This window comes from Passer montanus, unplaced genomic scaffold (assembly GCF_014805655.1).
Source record: "Passer montanus isolate IOZ18808 unplaced genomic scaffold, ASM1480565v1 scaffold54, whole genome shotgun sequence".
Taxonomy (NCBI): Eukaryota; Metazoa; Chordata; class Aves; order Passeriformes; family Passeridae; genus Passer; species Passer montanus.
Genome location: NW_024370374.1, coordinates 4,435,250 through 4,458,035, shown reverse-complemented (window position 1 = coordinate 4,458,035; position 22,786 = coordinate 4,435,250). Strand labels below are relative to the sequence as shown.

General features: G+C 41.9%; 1 protein-coding gene across 1 annotated transcript in view; it reads left to right on the top strand.

The window, feature by feature from the left end:
* Positions 1 to 22,786, top strand: part of LGR4 (leucine rich repeat containing G protein-coupled receptor 4) — a 71,803-nt gene that overhangs the window by 677 nt on the left and 48,340 nt on the right. The window lies entirely within an intron of this gene.

The window sequence follows — 22,786 nt, the reverse complement described above, 5'->3', positions numbered from 1 at the left end:
GTGCGGCCTCCGCGCAGGGCCCGGCGCCGCTGGGGCAGGTGAGCTCGGCGGGGCCTGGGCGGCTCCCCGCGGCTCCGGAGCCGGCCGACCGCCAAGGGACCGGCCTCGGAGGTGCAGAGGCTGGGAGGAAGCCGCTCGGGCGCTGCGGCGGTGCGAGGCTCGGCTCGGGGTTCGGCGGGGCCCGAGTCGATGCCGGTGCCGTCCTGAGGCGGGGGGGAGCTGCTGCCCTCACACGAGCGTGGGTCCTCGCCCCGGGTCGCCTTTCTCCCAGTTCTTCTCTGGAAACCGGTTGCCATTGCCGGTCAGTGTGCTCCCGAAAGTTAAGGTATTTTCAGTCCTAAGAATGGTTAAATACGGTGCCTTCGCTTTTGCAAAATCTTCACTGTGGTAAAGCACAGGGGAACCTTGGAAAAAGCCAGCACAGCCAAACGTGGAAGGTTTGTCGAGTTTTGCTTGTGAATGAAGAAAAACGTAAACACTTAGAACATTTTATCCCATATTGTATGATAATATTGTAAAGGAGGCAGAAACTGGTAGGTCTTGTGTGGCGTTTTGGTAACTTTAATAATAAAATTTTAATTGAGGAATGAGCACTGTTCTGTAGAGACATGACCGGGGAGGGATTTGCAGCTTTCAATACGGTAGCTTTGCTAATCCACAAACCTGTTAAGTTTCACAATAAAACCTGTCAGTCTTGCCCCACTTCTCAGCGCAGATTTCACAGGGTGGAGCAAGGTCTGGTATGGGCCAGTGGTCAGGTCTGGTATTACTAAAGCTTTGCCGTGTTTACAGCGTGTAGAGCAGCGCACCACGGCAAGCGATAGCAAACGATAGCGCGACGTTTCCGAATTGCTGTTTTGTCAGAAGGCAGCGGTGGTGCCTGCCTTCGAAAATCGCACTTCTTTGTCTTTGTCTGCCTACACTTAATATGCAGGAGGAGTCTGATTCATAGTTACTGGATATTTAGTTTACTGAGGAGGTTTCCAATTTCCCCTACGTATTTGGGTTGTGTCTTAGTCGTTCAGGCTGGGTGGAGGAAGATTACTGGGCCTGCTTTCTTGTTGATGAATGGTAGGAGTTGGATCTGGTCTCAGTCGTTATCTGTGCTTAAATATTTTGTTCCATTTTTTGTGCTTATAAGGTGTTAAGTGGGACCTCACTTTGTGATGTTTTTCTTGTGGCAGAAATGGTGTTTTTCTGAGTGTTTGGGGTAGGGAGTTAGACGCTGTCATCATGAACCCTTGGAATTCCTGCTAAACAGTCTTAGCATCACAGATAAAACAGGGAAGTTACCCAAATTAATGAAGTGCTTGAAGTCTCTCTGGTAAAAGCTGCATTTAAGCATAAGATTTTATGGCTCCTACATTGTCTGGCTGTTGTATAAAATGGACTGGCACATCTCGGAGTGTCTGCAACATGACATAAGTTGTCTGGTGGGCACAAGTTGCCATAGCCAACACCCGTTAGAGATAAAACTGCCGAAGAGTTTCAGTTTGTAAGTTCCTCCTTGTTGTGCAGGTAAATTTCACACAGCCAGTTGTAAGTTCCTCCTTGCTGTGCAGGTAAATTTCACACAGCCAGTTGTAAGTTCCTCCTTGTTGTGCAGGTAAATTTCACACAGCCAGTTGTAAGTTCCTCCTTGCTGTGCAGGTAAATTTCACACAGCCAGTTGTAAGTTCCCCCTTGCTGTGCAGGTAAATTTCACATAACCAGTTGTAAGTTCCTCCTTACTCTGCAGGTAAATTTCACACAGCCAGTTGTAAGTTCCCCCTTGCTGTGCAGGTAAATTTCACATAACCAGTTGTAAGTTCCTCCTGTAAGTTCCTCCTTGCTGTGCAGGTAAATTTCACACAGCCAGTTGTAAGTTTCTCCTTACTCTGCAGGTAAATTTCACACAGCCAATGTGACACGTATGGCAAAAGTGAGAGGAGGCCTGCACACGCTGAAATGTGCTTTGGAATGAGTTTTTGTAGCTTTTGATTTTATGCTCTTTAAACTTGAGAAGAATCTGTCTGGTGCTGTGGCAGTGGAGGATACTCTTGATCCCCATTTGTGTACAGTTCCTGCTTCCTTATTTACAGAAGGAAAATAATGGATGGCTTCTTGGTGCTTCTGAGCTGAACCAGTCTGTCTTGTAGTGAGGGCACTTGAAGTTTAGGGTATGTAGAAGACAGTCTTGGAGGCAATAAAAAACTTCTGACCTGCTTGGACTGGACAATGGATAGCTTTGCCAGAGATGCTCAGTTGGCTAGTGTGGAATAAGAAGACACAAAAATAAAATCATGCTCCTATGTGACATGTTTGTCATGGCAAAGCACCTTAGCTATGTGAAGAGAACAAAACTTTTCTGTGCTCTATGTCAGGCACCTTAATGATGTCAGGAGAGCCTGGTATTTAATTTTTACTAGTTCAGTTTTCCCAGAGTCTTAATTTCTTTGTGTTAAGTCTAATAATTTAGCCTAACTTCCCAGGTGCTGCCATGAATGGTCAGACAGAGGTTTCTGTAGAGCCTTAAAGGCATATCCTTACAGAATACCCTTCACATTCCTTATTTCTGTTTATTCAGCTCTTGACTGATCCCCTGCTGTTTCTTGCTTACTGTGGTGGTATGAAAGCAGGCAGAGAGGGGCTGGTGTGATAATGGGGGGTTATATGATTACCAGAGTATGGTGAGATCTCTTGAGGGTAATTCTCTCAGACCGAGCAGCTCGAAAAGCTTTTGAGTCATTGGTGAACTTTGAGAGGTGGAATTTGAATAAAGCTGTCCCAGCTGCAGTCAGCTCAGTGAGGAGATTACTGGGAGATGTACAGGTGCTTGGAAAAGACAGGTGACAGCGCCAGATCAGACCTGTCTGAGGGGATGGCATCAATGGGGACGAGCTCGGAGGGAGTTGGGATGACATGAGCAAGGATAATTGCTTGATACTTTTACTGTAGGCAACCATTTGTATAATTTAGGTAGGTGTTTATGTAACTCTTAATTGCCATCTGCCAGTTCTTCTGTTTATGAAGGTTCAGTTTGCTTGGTTGCAAAATAACTGTAGTCTGTGCGTGTTGTAGGCACAGAGTTTGTGGTGATTGGGAGTGGGGCTGTGGCCTCATCCCCGATGGCTCCAGCTGTGCAGGACAGGTGAACCCTGTTACAGGTGAGGAGCCGTGGAGTGCCCAGGGGTGCTGAGCAATCACACGGGGAGCAGAGGGCACACTGGGGCACTGCATTTAAGGTGAAGGTTGTAAAAGGCTGCACTGAAGAGCAGTAAGGAGCAGATGCCTGAAGCCTCCTTTGGTGTCAGTTGTGGCTCCACCACCCTTCAAATATGAGTAAGTGGTGCCTGTACTAGAATATAAAAATGGGTTTTGTTCGAGTTCTTTTCAATGCTGTATGCTCCTGGTTTTTGCTATGTTTCACATGCCGTGTTCTAGAAAACTTCATGATAGTGTGGTAAGGCATACATGTGCTTGTACTTCTCATGGATGTCAGTTTGAGAACTCAGATTCCAGTTTGGAGGGTTTAATACTTGTATGAGTCTTGTGCAGGAGATAAAAGCAAGGAATTCTAGGTAATTACTTTTGGAGAGCTCTTCCATTGGCCTGGCTGACTTAGGTCTTGCCTGAGACAACAATGAGGAATATAAACCCCCTCTCCATGCCTGCTATTATCTTTTAGATGCTTCAAGTAAGAAAACTATACAGATAGTCTTCATTCTAATGCTTCTTGGGTGTATTTTTGCACAAGAAGGAAGGGTAGGGTCCTCTGCTTTAATTTTGCTTTCTTTGAGTGTGAAAGGCAGAGGGGCTTGGGAGTTCTGGCTGCCCTAGACTAGGGGATAAACCTTCAGGATTAAATTGTCATCTTGATCTCTTGGGTTTTATTGCTCATTTAACATAACAGTGCTGTATTTCTGTGTGCTGTTGTGCACTAGCTTTATGAGGTTGAGAAATCTGGCAGTTGAGATCCTTTTTTTACTTGTTTTTTACTACAGGGTGCTTCAACAATCACGGAGACAAATACAGAGTTGATCTGTATTCTGGTATACATGCTATCTGGAGGTACCTGCATGCTGTCACCATTGAGGGAGATCCCTTGCTCTATCTGTGTATATATGGCAAAATTATGTAGTTGTTTGGAGTGAGCAGAACTTGCCCATTTCTTTTGGTCTTTTTTATCTGTCACTGTTATTTTTTTTGTAGAATGGTGATAAAATGTAATAGGGAGGTGTGAGGTGTCTTCTTTTCGTGCAAAGAAGGAGATATTTAGTGTACTGCTATGGTCAGATGTCTGAGTATAGAGGGACCTGGCTGAGTTTTGTTAATGCTGTCTGGTAGAGTTGTTATGGTGAAAAGTGAAGATGTCCAGATGTGACCTTGAGTCTGGAAATTGTAGCATGATTACAGTTCTTCTGAGGTAGAAAAGCCTTATCTAATTACAGGTTTGAAGGTTTTGCAGGTCAACCATTTAGTTTCTTACTTGCCTGTGCTACATACTGGTGATGTGATGGCAAGTTGTAGTTCCATACTTCTTTTAGAAAAACATGGTCGTGTCATTTCAGTTTGACTATTCCTATAGGTCAGCAAAAATGCTGTTACATTTGCATAGACTCATGAAGTCCCACAGAGAGGAGGAGTATTTCAGTTTGGTGAACCTTCAGTGATTTCAGCAACAGTCTTTCCAGCATATATCACCCAAGGATTGGAGTCTTTATCTTCATTTTAAGCTGGCCAATTTATCTGTCAGTCTCGTAAAAAAGCAGATGCTTTTAGGTAGTGTACACCAAGTGAAGTTGTTGATGTTTCAGTGTTAAATATTTTTGCCTTTTTAATGTTTTTGTTAGTATCAAATTTGGTGTTTTCCTCATCACTGTTTGTCCCTCCCCCAGAAACCCCAACATTCTGCCATAGCATGTAATTCTCAGGTACTTGGCATTTATTTTGTACACGGAGCTCATTTGTATCATATGTAATTTCTTGTTTGATGTGTACTGGCAGAGGCTTGTAAGTGTGATTTTGGGGAATAAATACTAAGATAAGTCTGCAGCGTAGAATAAAGTTGGACTTTAATGTAAGCAAGCTTATGCTAGTAAATAATTACCACTTCAGTTCTTGAGAGGAATTTGCTAGTAACTATCTACTTAAGAGGGAAAATATGGAAGCTGTAATATAAGGACAAAACAAAATGAAAAAAACCTCCTCTGCAAGGATCTTTGTTTGTTTTGTACTCTACATCTAAGCCAGCAATTTTTGCAGAACACAAGCTCTTATTTACCCAGAGAAAATTACTGGCCTAGATTTCCGAAGGGCTGAGCACCCATATCACATTTTAGGGAGCGTGGTCGCTGCAGGGCTCTGGGAGTACCTCTGAATGTCACAGATCTCCCTCTCAGCCACCCCTCTGCCTTTCCTAAAAGCTTCTTCCTAAAGATGAGCCTCTTGTTGGGAAGGGGTAGGAGCTGGTGTTCTGTTTATCTTCTGGGGGATTTGCCAGCAGCCCGGTTTGCCTGTTCCTTGTTTTACAAACAAGCAAGGGAGTGAGATGGATGGGACTGGTTCATTTCAGCAGGGCTGCTGGAACTTCATGGAAGCAGTTACTCTGTTAAGGGTGAACTTGTTTCAGGCAGCAGCTCTGTGCTGCCAAACTGTGGTTTGAGTCTCTCTATGGAAGAAGCAGAATGTCAAAAATAGCTTAAGGAAGAATCAAAGAGATTTATATAATTCTAGAAATAGGAGAAAAAGCTGGAAAGAGCAGAAGGAGCCATTCCTATTTGAAGAAACTTGTAAATTCAAGCAGCAGAGTTTTAAATGCTACAAGCCCTTTGCTTACAGAGATCTCAATTAGTGTGTCATGGTTTAGAGTCCCTGGCCATCCTCTCCACCTGGTAATTTCACATCTGCTTCCACAGTGACCTAGGATTTTGCTACAGAGAAATACTCTTCAGTTTTTCATGCCTGCCTTTCAGCTACTGTTGCAGTTTGTGACAAGATGTTCTCAAACTTTGGTCTGAAAAGAGGTTTCTAGTCATGTGTTGGTTCTCGGTGCACTCCCACCTCTAGCTTGCCCTGCACAGCCCTGCTGAAGAAGTGGAGGTAGCTATTGGTGTTTGCTTTGCTGAGAGGCGGGCAGCTGGTGGTGTTGACGGGAATTGCGTGCAGGGATGGTTGTCACAGGAGCTCACACAGAGAACAGGAAGATCTTGGTGTTACTGTGTAAATACTGTCCTCACTCTAAATCTGGTTGAGAGCTTTTCTTTAGAATCGGGCCCACATTCATTCACTTTTTTTCCAAATAAAGCTGGAATGTCCAAATTGGAAACATGCAGCAGTAGACATAAGGGTACCTGGAAAGTATAATTAAATAATGAAAAAATGGCCTGCGATGTACCTGCAAAACAGTTGACATTTTTGCCTTTGTTTTTTTTTCAAGTGCTAAGTTCCTGCCAGTGAGTTTTGAGTTGAAAGTTTCCAATATTTTCAAATCGTGTGTCATTTGTTTTAAAATACATACTTGACATAACAGAATCCATTCATTTTACTCTTCAATGATTTAACTGTTACAGGATTGTAACAACGTCAGCACTTTCCACTTCCCAGAAGTGGACTCCTGTTGCTGAAAGAGTAAGGGAAATCTGTATTTCAGCTTCACCAAGAATTTGAAGGCACAGTGATATTATACATCTCTTACAAAACTGCGGAGGGGACTGTAGTGATCTCAAAAATAGCAGTTTAAAGTTGGTGTCTGAAAACTGCTATTGAATTTGAATGGATAGTAGCCAGTTTACGGGATTATGCATAATGTCAGCCAATATAATGGCATGTTTTAAAAAAATACAGATAGCTATTTTTGACCAGGTGATGTTGGTGTTCCCTGGTGGACTGTGGTCTGACATCTGTCAGGGATGTGTTTGATTTTGGGAAATAAGAATATCACTTAAACATTTTTTTACTAAGATATGAAGGCTTCTATTTTTTTCTTTTAAAGTGATGTCCTTGCTCGTTTTCTCTCTCCAACCTGTTGTGGTAAAATGCTAGGTCTTGCAAGGACATTTTTTACCCCAAAACTTTTAATCGGATGTGTCTGGACTTTTAAACGGTCACATGATTAGTAGCGAATCATAAATGAATGTACTATTTCAGAGGTACACAGGGAAGGACTAAACCTGTTTAATGTAGCTTAACAATGCTGCAGATGCAGTTATTTATTCTGTAGGGTTGCTCTCCGAAATGTGTTTTAACCGGGGAGTTTTGCTGTTACCTTGTTGACATGTGAGGGTTACAGATTAATAGCCTGCCCCAGGGCCCAGTGGGGAGAGCAGCATGGCTGTGCTTTCAATGGCCATGTCCCTGACAGTGAGAACAGATGTACTGCTTCATCCCCTCCTTGAGAGCCATGTGTGGGGCTGGCAGGGCAGGGGGCTGGGCCTCCAGCCTTCACGGCTCATTGGTAAGGCAGAAGGTTTCCTGGGAGCAGGTCAGCTCTTGCCGAAGCTGCTGTGCTTTGCCTGGCACTGGTCAGTGGTAGTACAAGAAGCCCAGATGTAGAACAATGCTGTTTAGGCATTGCAGTAATGCAGTGTATTGCAGAGACCATGCAGGGAGTTCACCGTGGCTGCGTTTCATGCTTTTGTGTGATACTATCCAGCGTGTTTTCTGAACCGTTTGGGCACAGTGGGGCTTGTATTTGGTGTTCAGTAGATGCAGAAGACATGAGTGCAGATCCGGGTCCTGCTGGGATGTACCTGGGGGTTGGTGTCTCCTTTGCCCATTGCTTCCCCTTTCAGAGCACAAAATGCAAACGCTGTTCCCTGCTGTCCAAACAGGACGTGGCAGTGTGTTAGCTTGTAAAGGGAGAATTTGTTTTGCCTGCACTCAGGGCGTTGGGGTTGTAGCAGGAAAGCACAGGACAGTTAGCTCCTGTTGCTGGAGGAGGAGGGGATGCAAGTCAGGAAAGGATGTCTGGGGAAGCTGGCTGCTCCTTACCTGTCAGAAGGAGTTGGTGATATATAGCCTCAGTCCTTTCTTTGTTATTAGAGTTTGATATGTGGGATATCCTGGCTGTCCTTTTTAAAACTTAAGTCTCATGTCATTTTAAACATAACTCTTACTGGAGAAGTTTCCTTGCTGTTTTCTAAATGCTGATCCAGATTAGTAGTGGATGCAGTTTGTTCATCTGGACAAGTGAAGAGATTGAAGCCTGTGACTTTGGAGTGCAGGCCTGTCTCTGGTGCAGTGGGTCATTCTGTCTGAAAACATGCATGGTGTTCTTCATGTGGCAGAACTGCTGCATCTGACCTTTACTCCACTCCTGCATGTAGAAGCTGTGAAGAAGTTGCCATCTTTTTCAGGTGCCATGGTTGGAAGCCCTAGGAATATGTTGATTTTTTTTTAACTAGGGAAACCTTTCCCAGACTGGGGGACTTGCCTGTAGTAGTGCTTTCAGCAGATCTGTGAGTTGCTCCTGCAAATTAGGAGTCCTTTAACCTACTGAACAGACCTCTGCACCATTTGGAAGATGGTTGCCTGACTTAGACATTCTTTAAGGGAATTTTGCAAAGCCGCTGTCAGCAGCAACTTACATATTTCATGTTCATCTCCTTTATTTACAGTTTCACTCAAGTAGCTGCTCTCTTGAGACATGAAATGCTCACCGTGCTGGGTGTCCTCTTGGGGTCTTGGTAGTCTTCCTGGAATTAGCTGGGGACAGAGAAGGAAATGGTTGATTGTAAAGAGTCCTACTCTGAGAATATAGTTACTGATGATTTGCGCCTGCACAGGCTACTACCTTATGGAAATCTTTTACTGCTCTTGGTTTTAACGTTTGGGTTTAAAAAAACCACAGTGGAAGTGGATGGGCTAATATTGACCAAACTGTTAATATTTTACAGAACCTAGTGTGAGTCTTGCTGGGTGTAGAAAATCCATGTCTTTTGCAAGGGCAAACCTGGCTCTGTGTTACCATGGCTAAGTGTTTACTGGAGGCATGATATCTCTTCAATATCATGTCAGTCATTTATTTAGAATTTACTTGCTCTTGCTTGACGTTTTTTTCAAAAATTTCAACTAGTTTCTTTTCAACATGTTCTTTTTCCATAACCTGCTTACTGCAAAGGCAGGTCTCTAGTTTTCAGACCAAAAACGTACAATATCTCAAATGTTCAAGAGGATTAAGCAAGGATTTAATTTGTTTTTGGTATAATAAGTGGCAGTTGTTTACTTCTTCAGCAGAATACTTTGCAGTATTGCAGCAAGACCGGTTTTTCCTCCTTAAAACTCTTCAACTCTCCTGAGTAATCACGCCAGTGAAACAAGTCTGTGTATTCAAAAAAGGCTAGCATGAAAACAATAATATATCTGAAATCCCATTTAAGAGTAGGACTCCTTGCACTGTGATTGTATCTTCACTTACACAAAATAGGTTTTTTTGTCTAAAAGCATGAATGGGAGAAATTCCATAACAAACATCAGATAAATATTCAAATACCCTGGGTATTTGCCTCACCAGATATGTTCCCTATGTCCTTCAGGCAAAGTGCATCACCTGGTCTGGGTTCGTTCAGTGCCATCAAGAACAGAGACTAGCAGAATAATAATGTAAACATAAAAAAAATTTGTCCCTCGTGCCATTTGTAATTAAATTTGCCTCAGTGAATTTGGTGCCCAGTCTGATTTATTTTGTTATAAAAATGTCAGGGTTGATACTGCTGGCCACTTTACTGTGAAAATTGACTTTCCCACCAGTTTGTCCTTTGGCGTTTTCAGTGGGAATAGGCAGCTTGTGTTTCATCTCTGGCCTGCAAGTGCCCGTCACGAGATCTACTGTAGAGATAGTGGAAAAACTGAGGATTCTACAGTGTTTATGATAGATGTACCTCTTCCAAAAAAAATCCATTTCTTTCAAAAGAGGATTCATTAGTTGTGTTGTGCTGTTACTGAGAAACAGAACAAGGACTACGCAGTGCCTGCTGTCATCCCATGTACTAAATAAGTTTTAATTGTTGGTGCCTTCCTTGAACTGTCAAATTGGAAAGTAGTTTCTTAGTGTGAATCTCAGTGTGAATCAACAGACAAAGTGTAGAGGTAGTTTTGCATATGACCATTTTCAGCCTTACAAGTCTTTTGCATCTCTAATTTAAAGAAAGAAAAACCATTGAGTAGTAGCACCCTCCCGTGGGATTTGAGCCCTGCTCATGTTTGTGCCTTATGTGTGGTAGTGGTGTGTTCTGTTTAGCTCTGCCGTACATCAGTGGAAAGCTGCAGGAACATATGGATAGCAGCCTAATCTAAGGGCTTTGCTGAAATGTTTAGAGTGAGTGACTTAGAAAATTTTGAGGTGTGGTAAAGAGGCAGGTTCCTGCAGCAGAACAGTGCCAGCAGATGCTTCCTTTGAGGCTGACAGCAGACATCTTAACAATTCATATCCGCAAAACTGTTGGGAAAGTCTTAAGACCTGTCAGTGTTATAGATGGTGCTTAACTCCTTTGGGAGCTCACCCATACAAGCTTAGCCTTAAATGGGTTTACTTCTTAACCTGTCACTATTAAATAGTCAGTCTTTGGTTTAGGTCTCCCTGAAGTGCATAGGATCCTAGAAATGCAGGATATTGCTCCCTATTTGCTTTGTATTTTAGAAACAGTTAACACATAGTAGAGTTCCAGAGAATATGTGCAGATCACCCAAGAAGCCTCAGCAAATACTCCTGCATGTGCAGGTAAACCACAAACAGGCCCTGTTGTGCTGGTGTCCTGTCAGCAGCAGCAGGGCACTGCAGATGCCTTGGAAAGGCTCTTTTCTCCAGGTGTGCAACCTCCTTGGGAGGAGGGGATTCTGTTACAGCTTTGCTTTGCCAGCTTTTCACTGTAAATAGCTTTCATTCAGTTTTCACAGAGTAGCCCAAGGCTTTTGGGGAAGGACTGGGCTGGAAACTCAGCACACTTATTGCCATATGATGCATGCATTTAGACAAGGTGGTGAATGAAGCACAAGAGGCATCTTAAACATTGAAAATCTTGGTAATATTTTAAGGTTTTTAGCTGTAACAAAGATAAAATCTGGGGAGAGTTTAATGAACAATAAGTATCAGGACTGCAGAATGCAGTTTAGCTGCTTTAGGTTTCAGCACACTCATTTAATTACTGGATTACTGAAGGTTTTCTCTGCTGTGGGGAATGTGTGTGTGTGTGTAAGGGAAAATGTGAACGTTTATACAAAGAACTGTGAATGAATTTTGGGGATATTGCCTTTGTGTTGCCTACACAATCCCACTCTATATTATCCCTGCCTTAATTTCTTTTCAAGAAGATTGTAGATAGATCTTACTATCACTTAGACTCAATTATTTCAGTGTTCACTTCGCCATGTGATTTAACACGCACAAGTTTATTCTTTTCTGTCCTAGGGAGAGATTTCCTTCCAATAATTACCTTTACTGCCCTTTACCCTTCTGCACATTAGTTTGTTTGGAGAGACATAGTTGCTTGGTAAGCAGCTCCAAACAAGGCAGTCAGTGCCTGGAGCTGTCTTGGAAACATAAATTATACCTTTTAAATAGCATGTTAAGCTTCATTTTGCAGAAAGTAAAAGACTAGATGTACTGAATACGCAAGCTCTAAACATTTCTCCCTGAGCTAGAGGCCCTGTGAATTCATCAGGAAAGCACCAGTTCACTCTGCCCTTCCGTACTCCATTGGGGCAATGCAGGCACAAAGACATTCAAGTTACCTAACAACATCCATTCACTCAACCATTGCTTTCTACTGGCAGCTGTTTAGTCATATGGTATTAAAATGTATTTATGAGATGAGTGTGATGCAATGCTGCCAGACAGATTGCTCCTGTGGTAGCAAAGAAATACATATTTAATTTTGTGGAAATTTCTCAGGATTATATTCTTCTGTTTGCCTTCCACGATGACCTTCTTAATACTTAGTATGGATACAAAAAAAAAAAAGAAAATACAGATAGTAAAGACCAGCAGGGACAAAGTGCATACATTCTTTGTCAAAACTCTTTTAATTTGAATTCAATGGTAGTTAGAACAGAAAATTTCTTGAACTGAGTGGTACAGAATTACTTCTAAAAGCTGTTTCATTAGTTGATCTGTATGCTGTACAAAATACAGTCTGTTATGTAAGGGATGGTTGCTTAACTCTGCTATGTTTACTATAAACAGTCCTTATATCTAACTGTTTTGTGGTAAATATAAGGAAAAGCAGGAAAAGGTTCCATTTGTCTTGAACCTTTCAAAATTTAGTGTTCTTATTAAGATGGAATAATTATTTAACTCTACGGTTATCAGCAGTAAATATTTTTGAAGTTGATGGTCTTTTTGTATGTGGAAAAAAGCAACTTTTAAATTGACAAAGCTATGAATCTTTTAAAATAAAATTACCTTCATTATACCCTGGTGTTTCTCAAAAACACAAATAGTGATCATGTTTTGCCCATTTCCTCGCCTTTTCCTGTAAAGTAATCTCTCAAATCTCTAATCTGATCACTTGTCCCTCAACTAAAATTTAAAATAAACCACTGGGTAGTGAATATAAGATAGATAGTTACTTATTGTGCAGTCTGACACTGTATTTATAGAGCATTATTTCATTTGTTGCACTAAAAATAGTTTGTCAGTTTCAATAGAAACCTTTTTACTCTTTGAACTTTGAGTGTGTTAATTAATTTTTTTAATGTTATCTTCATGGTTTTGCTGGTGATAAGTTGGAAAAATGGGTATGTTAATGGAAGTAAATTATTAAATTGGTAATGAGGAAAGAAGGTGTCAATAGCTTAAAGGTGTCTGTGTTAGGAGCAAGTTTCAAGCTGTGTGGCAAGTTTTACTGGCCTTGGTTTACTGATCCAGTAAAATTCATAGTTGTTCAAGGTAGGAGGAACCAGACTTCTTCAAAATAAGCAAGAGCAAGACCAACCAGATCATGTTGTTAATGGAGCTTGGCAAGGATACGTTTTGTCCACCTTGTATCGATTTTAGTTGTCTTCGTGTGAATTTATGTTGGTCAGTGGTCTTTAGGTAAGAGCTGGGATGTATTTCCTTGCCTGTAGAATAGCTGTGATGGTGTGAAAATATGCCATGTTTGTCCTGTGGAGATAACCAAGGAGACAAGCGTTCATAAGCCGGGTTTGTTTGTTGGGGTTCATCTGTAAAATGCATATTGCTGGGAAAATGCACATACTGTTTGTCTGTAAGCAAGCTGGAAATACATTCAGATTTTGCCTTCTGTGGGTTCCTTCTTTTCACTCACACATGAATTAGGTGTGTTTGTATAAAAATTGATTCTGTGTGCATGATCAAAGTTGACAAGCCTTAGTCTTTGTTGCAAATACTGTGGACCAGGTGGTCAGTGTGGTAGGTCTTTGTTTTTCATGTGCGTACTTGAAATGCATTGTTTGCATTAAGTAAGCTGTTTTTTTCTTGACAGTTTAGTGATTAAAATTTGATTAGTTTTAAATAACTGTAGTCATTTAAATACTGAGAACAAAGTTAAACTGAAGAGATAACTTGACCTTTTCAAGAAAATAACCTTTTCAATAAAATAATAATAAAGTAATGGGATTGCTTCTTTAACCTCTCTTTTATAATTGCAAGGGAAGGCTGTCGGTTGTTTTTGGTAGAGGGTTTCTGTGAACCATTTTATATATTTGTATACGTTTTCCTTAAAAATTAGAAAATATGCTAAGTTTTTATTAGCTTATGTTGTTGTGTCAGCAATAGTAAATATCACTAATTTTATTCACCTTAGGGCAGAATCCAGAAGTCCAGAGCTGTGTGTCCTACTAAGTAAACTACTAAGTTTGGTTAGCACAACTTTTCAGTTTGGGATGCAATTCCTAACCAATAGTCTGATGTCCGAGTAGTTTTGAGGTGTTTGTTTGGTTTGATTTTTTCACAAAATTGTTAGGGTTGGAGGGATCTCTGGAGATGATCCAGCCTAACCCCCTGGCCAGGGCAGGGTCACCTGGAGCAGGTGGCACAGGTGGGGTTTGAATGTCCCCAGTGACTTCCCAGGGCAGCCTCCTGTAGTGCTCTGCCACCCTCAATGTAGAGAAGGACTTCCTCGTGTTGCTACCTCAATGGGACTTCTGGTTTATGGCCATAATTGCTTGGTTGGGGTGGGTGTTTTTGTTTTGGTTTTTTTGAGGGTTTTGTTGGTTTTTTGTTGTTGTTTGGTTGGAGGGGATGTTTGTTTTTTGACAGCAGCAGATGAGACCCTGAGCCATGCAGCTAACGAGAGGTGAAGTGTGGGCCTTGGGTTGCACAGGATGGATGGGGTCTCCTTAAGCTTTTCTATATTATATTGCAGTGGCATATTCTCATGTTATACTGCAGTTGTATCAGATATTCTAGCAGTGTTTTTATCAGCTTGATGGAAATTTGGATTGCAGCTGATGCATTGGATGCACTTAGGATGAGCTTTCATGCTTGGTTTTAGTATGTAAATTACTTTTCTTGCTCTTTGCTGCTAGAGAAGAGTTCCTCCTGAACTGCTGTGGTAAATAATCACAGAAATTGTCAACAGTGTAACAGAACTTGAGTGCAATTAGTCCTTTATCAATGTTGAACTCTGTTAAGGTCAGGGATATGAGACGTTCTGATAAAGGCTTGAAAATAGGCTTTCCAAAAATATATGCTTGGACTTAGGCCTTCCAACCAAACCATGTAGACATTGCTGTGGTTTTTTCCTCCTTATTTTTTGTGTAGTTAAATTATATTTTCTTTTAGGAGGAGGAAACTGGAACACCATTTAAGACAGGAGGTCATCCATTGGTGGTCGTCCACCTATGTTATTTGTTGTTCCCTTAATTCAGTGGTCTAAGGTAAGACTAGAAAGATATTTTGGTGTATGATACCCAAGTAGGCCATCTTGCCTTTGAAAAGCAAAATCACTGAGTACCGTTAGATTACCATTGCTGAAAGGAAAGTTGCTTCTTTGATTACAGGAACAGAGTTACCAGCAGCTGACTCTCTGATGTATTTAAAAAAAATACAAAAAGGATTTTTATTATTTAAAAAATAGTAAAAAGGTCTACATTGATTTGTACCCAGTTGAGTTTTCCTAAAATCGTAGAATGGTTTGGGTTGGAAGGGACCAAAGATCCCCTAGTTCCAGCCCCCCTGCTATGGGCAGGCACACCTTCCACTGGAGCACGTCAGGCTCCCATCCACCCTGGCCTGAGCAAGGGATGTTCCAGGGATGGGGCACCCACAGCTTCTGTGGGCAGCTTGTTCAGAGTCTCACCACCCTCACAGTAATGAATGTCTTCCTGATATCTGATGTGAGCCTGCTGCTTTCACTTGGATCCCATTCCCTTTGTTCTGCCACTACACACTCTTGTGAATAGTCTTCATCCATTTCTTTTGTAGGCTCCCTTCAGGTAAGGGAGGCTGCAGTTAGGTCACCTCAAAGCCTTCTCTTTCCCAAGCTGAACAATCCCAGCTTTTGCCTAGACACACGCTTTTCTTTATAACGTGTGGTGCTTGTTAAATAGTGCCTGCCTGATATGCAGGTGGTGTAGAGAGGATTTTAAAACATGGCTTTTTGCATTCACTCAGATTGGTGTTTGTAATAAAAATGGGGGTTTTTTGTGGTTTTCATGTTTTGGGGATTTCTGTCAATGGCAAAAAGGCTATTCCAGTTTTCTCTTGGGGAGAAGGTGGTTTAGAGATTACCGGAGCCTCAGCCCATGGTTCTTTAATGTGAAAAATGTCCTCTGGTAATGATTCTGGTAGTTTCTGGCTGGACTGGCTGGCCCAGGATCCCACGGGGAAGCTGCTTGTATTCACAGGACAAGGGCATTTACAGGATGGTGGAGTGAGGCAGCAGCAGCTGGAGGGCTTGGACCGTGGTCGGGCAAGTGATGGCTTTAAGTGGTGCTTGTACCTGGTACTCTCTACCCACCCCTGAGCCCTTCACCACATGCACTGGATGCCTCCCAAAAAACAGTGACCGCATTAGTCTGCTGCTTTGGAGTGGCGAGGGATTAGATGGCTAGGTTTCCTCCAACCAGCCTGCATCTGTGAGGATGATGTTTCAATGACGTTTTCTTAAAACTGTTTTGTTTTGTGTTTGTGGCTCAAATATTACAAGTTTCTATATTTCTGTCAAACAGAATCTGCCTGCGCTGCTGAAAGGCACATGTAATCCTCAAATGTCCTGTTGAATACACAATCATCAGTATTACACCGGTTTGGTCCTAAATAGTGGAGTAGAGATTACCTCCATTATGTTAAATGCAAGTAGACATTTAAGTGTGTGAGAGGCCAGTTAGATAGCAGGGTTTGCACTCAGCCTTCAGCAGCTGCATTTTCAGAGCATGCTGATGTGTCATGTGCAGTGTCAGCAGTTCCCGGTCCTTTCTCAGCTGTGTGCCTCGGGACGCCCAGGGACGTTCCATCAGCATGCCTTTTCCACATGCTTTCCTTTCGGGAGCTGCCGTCTTGTGCTGCCTTTGAGCGAGCTGCTGCACATAGGCTAGGCTTATGACTACCTGTATTAGCAGGGGATGTACAGCAAAGAGTGAGCAGAGTAAGCTTGAACCTCTTGTTATTGATGATAATATTTAAAAGCTAAAATGTAACAGTATTTCAGTTGTGAATACGTGGAAATTGTGTGTGCTGCTTAATGTGTTTCAGAAATCCCTGTTACTTTTCTTCTTTCAATACAAGAAAACAGGCGTGTAATGCCTCATTGAAAGAAGCCTGTAGGGGTGCTTTGTGAGGGACTTAATTAAGGGCTTTGAAAGACTAAACAAAAGGAAAAAGAAAATGCTACAGGGTTATTGTTATTCCAGCCCATTGGCTCAGAGAGCTGACCATCCATTGGTGCCTTCTATCCTTTTGCTAGCTGAATGACACTTTTGTTCATGGTTAACAGAGGTGAAAGAAGCCAATTATTGGCTGTCTTTTCCACAGGGCAGCTGCAGACGGATTTCACTGCAGGCAAATATGGACTCTTCTACCACAAGGATGGTTGTGATGACAGTTATTTTTGTGTAATTGTAGGAAAGAAAACAGATCTTTTTTTTGCCTTCCAGTGACTTGTGTAGATGTTTATTGAAAACTACTGTGAATATGCTGGCAGGGAATGGGAACGTGTGAGGGACTGGATTCCCCATGCTGACAGTGTACTCAGCTTTTTCTGTGAGCGTGTGAATGAGTGAGGGTTTTTTAATTTATTTTTCTCCTTTTTTTTTTTTTGTTTTTTTCCGTGAAATTGCAGCTGATTTTAACTGTAGCGTTTTTCTAATTGGTGTACAGTGTGCATTTAACTCTCTTATGGCTTGCCAGCTCAGGCTGTGCTGGCTCCTCTGTGTGCAGTAGTGATAGAGGGACAACCACTGCAGGTTGGTGGGAAGCCCTACAACAGCAAAGCATATCAACATACCATTAAGGAAGTGTCTGTGCCTGAAACTTGTCACCCCTTCTCCCACATCTCTGTTGCTTGGTCCAATACATGATAAAAATCTTTTTCACAAACTCTTTCTTTTATAATTAAAAATGTATTCTTTTCCCTGCAAATTTCCTTAGTTTCAGTGGTTGTAGTTTAAATGTGTAAAGAGGCTCAGTGGGCTAAGAACCAGGTTCTCTGACTGTTGGGATTCTGGAGAAGTCCCCTCCAGTTAGGGGAAAATTTAGAGCAAGGGCCAACGTCTCAGTCAGAGTTGATCTGCTTTTGTTACATCGGAAGGTTTCTTGTCATCTTAGCTGCTCGTTGGCCTCTCGGGTGCTTGAGGTGGGCTGCTTTGGTAGCCTCTTTGCATTTGGGCATAGCTCACAATAACCATGTTCAACAAGGGACAAAGGTGATGTTCCTCAGCTTATGTGGCTTTCTGCTGCAGGTGAGAGGAGAGTCTGCCTTTTGTCCTCAGACCTTTGCAAGTGGAAATGCTGAGTACACTCCTCCATCTCTTGGTGAATCAAGAGGTTTTATGCTTTCATTTGGTTTCTCTTTATCCAGACCGATTTTTTTCCTTCATAGATTTTTTTTGTTTGTGTGTAATGGCCTATTGCAGGTGGGACTGCTGCTGCCAGGTCCTGCTGTGTTGCTCACCCACACTGATTGAAGGTGGTTGTGCTTAACCCATGTACTCATATGTATCTATAGGAACTTGGAGATGGACCTCAAATCAAGAAGCGAAATGTAGCTGAAACCATCATAACTCTCCAGAGCAGGAAGGCTGATGAGGCTGTTTGGATTCTTTTATTCAGCTACACTCCTTGTCAATAGGCAGCAGCTTTGCCATTTGTTGAAGGTACAGTTTCCTGAGAGAAACACAGGCTGGGTGTTAGCACCCATGAGCTCAGCCACATGGGAAACTTTAGGCAGACTTTAATCCTTTAAATGTCATAAAGTAGAAATCATTCTTATGTTAAAATGCTATGCAGTAATTGATGACCAAAAATGTTCAAAGCTTAAGTTTTATCTTACCAAAACTGGTTGTTTTTCATAATTTTACTTAAGTTACCTTGAAAATTGCTACACATAAGCACATTTGGTTCTAAAAAGGTCCTTCCAGGTGCTGCCATGAAGTCTATTTTGGAACTAGGAAGTTGTACTATGTGCTTTTAGTTTTCCCACAGTATAGATATTTTGAGTGCTTTTTGCCAGAAATAGTTTTTAGTTAATCCAAGTTACATGTTGTGTGATTGAAAAAAGATGCTTAAACGCTAAAGCTGTTGTATATAGGTTTGGACTAAGTGCAATATTTAGATTTTGTCATCTGGCTTCATTGTATCAGTAACTGTGTTCATACACCAGTTTTGTTTTGCTGTTGTTTTGGTTTAGCCTTCTAAAAATGTAGGTCTTGCCCAGACTTTTGAGGCTCTGGTTGCTTTCAAAACATTGGGCGGGACAGACTAGAACACCAAAATAAACCAGAAAAAAAAAGAATAAAATTCCAAGTACTTATAGTTACTAAAGTTGGCATTTTTATGAAATTTGATTTATAGCTGTTTATGTTCCCTTGGCAGCAGAGCAAAAACACACAATGAAACTGCAACAGAAGATTTTTATGTGAATATATGTGTGAACTGATATCACTACTTTCTTACCAGTAAATAGGCTTAAGGCTCTGTGTGGACAGCTCAGGGACATGGGTAGCTTTAGCCTCCTCCTACCTCGCAGAGATGCAGAAGTAGTCTCCTCTGGACCCCAGGCTTGGGGAGGAACACAACCCGTGGAAACGCAGGAGATGTCTCTGCTGGAGCAGGGCAAGGCGCCGGAGCTGGCTGCGATTTACGCTGTGAGGCATTTGTTGTTTTAACGACGGTGTTGCTGGGTGTGGAGAGGGATGTGGTGTCCTCGGAGTCCAGAGGGTGAGTGTGACTCCCCACGCTGCCATTGGGGCGGGTTAGGTTTATGGCAGTGCCCTTGGAGCTGTGCCTGGTGGTGAAATGTGCCTGGTAGGTGCTGGGGATTGGCAGCAGGAGCCTGAGACTGGAGCGGGGGTGGGACAGACGGACCCAAATCTCATGGAACTGGTTTGGTTACATACTGCCTGCTGTTCCTGGGCTTCCTGCAGGGCTGTTCCTGAAGGGCTCTGATAAGGGAAAAGGGCTCCAGAACTTCTCAGCAGTCATGAACAAAGCTGTGGCTTGGTCGTGTGGGAAGTGCTGGTGTCGAGTTTTGCAGTATGTTTTAACTTAAAACACAGATATGGATTAAACCTGGAACTGACAACTCAATAAAGAAAAGCCAGTTGGAGTTGTTTAAAAATGACATAGTTAACCTCAGTGACTCACCAGTCATTCCATGTGATTCCATTATGGTAAGGACAATTGATGCAACTGGCAATGCTACCCTTTTTTAACTTAGTTGCTGGTGTAGTGTTAAACTTTATGTACCTAAAACATAACAAATATCCTTCCGTAAAACTCCTTTAGGCTTTCTGTTGTTGATTTTATAGCAGGCATGAGCTACTAGTGACGTTTTTTCCTAGTGTCAAGTTCCCACTGTCTTCTTCAATACTTTCCTCTCCTACTACCATAGGAGTCTGCTGTTCCATAAAAGGCAGCTAACACCATCTGATGACATAAAAAAAACATAGAAAAACACAGCCAGGGTATAGCTGGTTGAACTTTTAAGTGTGTAACCTGTTGCTGCGTTCCTCTCTCCCCTGTGCGTGGAGACATGGTTTAAAAGAAATAGAAATATTTCTGCTTTCCTTTACTGGCTATTACAAATAATGTCAAGTATTGCCAGAAATGGTGGTTGTAAGGTATGGTTTTTAGATGCTTTTTTTTGAGCTAAGATGATCTTTTTATAAATTATTTTTAAAAGGTCTCAAGTCAGAGGGTAGCTGTGATGTAACCATGCTGAAAGCTTTTCTGTCAGCAGTTTGGCTGATAGCAGGACATGCAAATTGGTTCCAGATCAGGGATGTGCATGATGCGAGTTCCCACCTGCTTTTGACCTCTTTGTGGTCTTACTGGTTATTTGCATTTTGTGATGAATACTCCTAGTATTGGAGAAGTATCTTGGTACAGATTTGCCCTCAGATTGCTGGATTAGTGTACCTGTCACATGGTGTGATTTTTATTTTTTTTTTGTACTCAATTGTCTGTCATTACTGTATTCCATAGAGTAAATAATTCTGAAACTGTGAATAATACATAATTTTACTCTGCTGTAAATCATCTGTAGCTGTAAATCTCTGTGCAAAAGAAATGCTCCTGCACTGAAAGACATTTTGTTCCCTCCACCAGTTTACAATAAGCCCTTCCTTTAGGCTGTAATCTGCACTCAAAGTGTGTCTCTTAAAAATTAACTGCTGAGCATGTTAACTTGCACTATATTCCTATTCCGGGACGGGATCACTTTCATAATAATGCAGTGGAATTTTTTTCTAGGTTAATTCCCTACCGTGTGTCAACATAAGCCATTAACTGTATGTGTGATTGCTTAATGGCTGGCCCGCAGTGACTCAAATACCAGTTCAAAATGGGGCTTTGCATACAGGTATTGTTCTCGCCAAGATCTTGACGATGGCTTGATTGGCACATGAATAGGGTACATTAGAGCTAGTTACTGTGTCTGAAAGAAAGCTAAAACACCGTGTTGGAAGGAAAAAAACCCCAACAACAGGTTGATGTGACACGAGAAGGAGGAGGCAGGAGAAGTAACTTTAGAGATATGGAGGGAGAAAGAGGGAGATGTTACTTCTCTTGCAGGAACAGGCCTGCCTGAAGTTTTGCAAGTTTTCAGTTGCTGCCAGTGAAAACGCTGTAGGTCCTGCTTCAGCAAAATGCTAAAAGCTCACTGAAATCTACAGGACGTATGTGATGCTTTTTTAAAAAAATTTTTAAAGGGTTCTGTGTACCACTATTTACTAAAACTTATGGTAATCAAAATCTTATTTAATAGCCAGGGTCGGTGGGTGATCTGAAGTTTATTTCTATGAAAAATCAGGTCAAGTGCTGTCACATAGTTTCCAGCTCGAGCCACAGAAAAGTGAATGGAAACGTTGTATGTAAGTCAGAGCATAATTCCTTTCTGCTGCTACCAAATGGAGAGAACCTACATATCTAGCAAACAAGAATTGACAGAACAGTCTCCTGTCCTGTTTTCCTGTTAGACAAGCAAAAGGGGCAGGGGAGGAAAGGTAATTAATTGATTTTGGAAAGGTCGTGATAGGTGGTAGCTGAGCATAGAACATGGGAACAGCCTTGGAGGGGGCTTCAGGCTCTGTTGGTGACTTTTTTTTTAGCTTACTTCACGTAACTCTGCACACTTGTTTTCCCTGCCCTGCTGTTTGCTCAGTGCATTTGGGCAGCAAACCCCTCCAGGTGAGGAGTGTCTCCAGCTGTGTATTTGTACAGCACCAGGGCCCTCAGCTTCCCCTGCAATACAAACAACAGATGATAAGACCTTGTGCTCATTAGCGAGATAGCACGGGCACTTAGGAAATGGCAAGTGGATTTGCTGGGTGGGAATGCAACCTGTGCCTTAGGTAGCCACTCAGTGCAGGTACTGACTGAGGCTTTAAATATTTGGATATTTTCTTTCTTGTAAGAGTGTTTTCCTGGAAGAATTGGAAAATGAAGCATGCTTGTAAATGTTGTCATGTCTCATAGGCTTTCTTTTACTCCAGAATGGCCTGTGAGTACAGAACAAGTTTGTGTGCTTTTAAGTGTTGGAGGTCCCTGTGATCTTGTCAGAGGCAGTAGAAGCATACTTGAGATTGCTGGGGAGAGATGGAAAAAGAAGAAGAAAAATCTGTAATAATTAAAATCTTCCGTTTTGTCATTACATTAACAGCTTTGTCTGTGTTAAAAGGATCAGTAGATAAGTATCAGAAGGAAAAAAATGTTGGGACATGGCAGATTGGAAATAAGGGACAGAGGCAGTAGAAGCATACTTGAGATTGCTGGGGAGAGATGGAAAAAGAAGAAGAAAAATCTGTAATAATTAAAATCTTCCGTTTTGTCATTACATTAACAGCTTTGTCTGTGTTAAAAGGATCAGTAGATAAGTATCAGAAGGAAAAAAATGTGTTGGGACATGGCAGTAAGGATTGGAAATAAGGGATGGTTAATACTGCAGAGTTCTGGCTGTTGGAATACCCAGTGGACCCTTCCCATTGGAAGATGGGCACATGTAGTTGTGACTGTCAGAAATGGAGAGAATGCAGGCTTTAAATACAATGTCACTGACACTGGGGTCCTCTCACCACAGAAATGTTAGGTAATGGTATAGGTATTATACTGTCATACTACTCCCTTGCAGTAATAGATGTAGGTAGTAGATAAAAGGTAAGAAATTAATTTCTCAACATGTTATTTAAACTT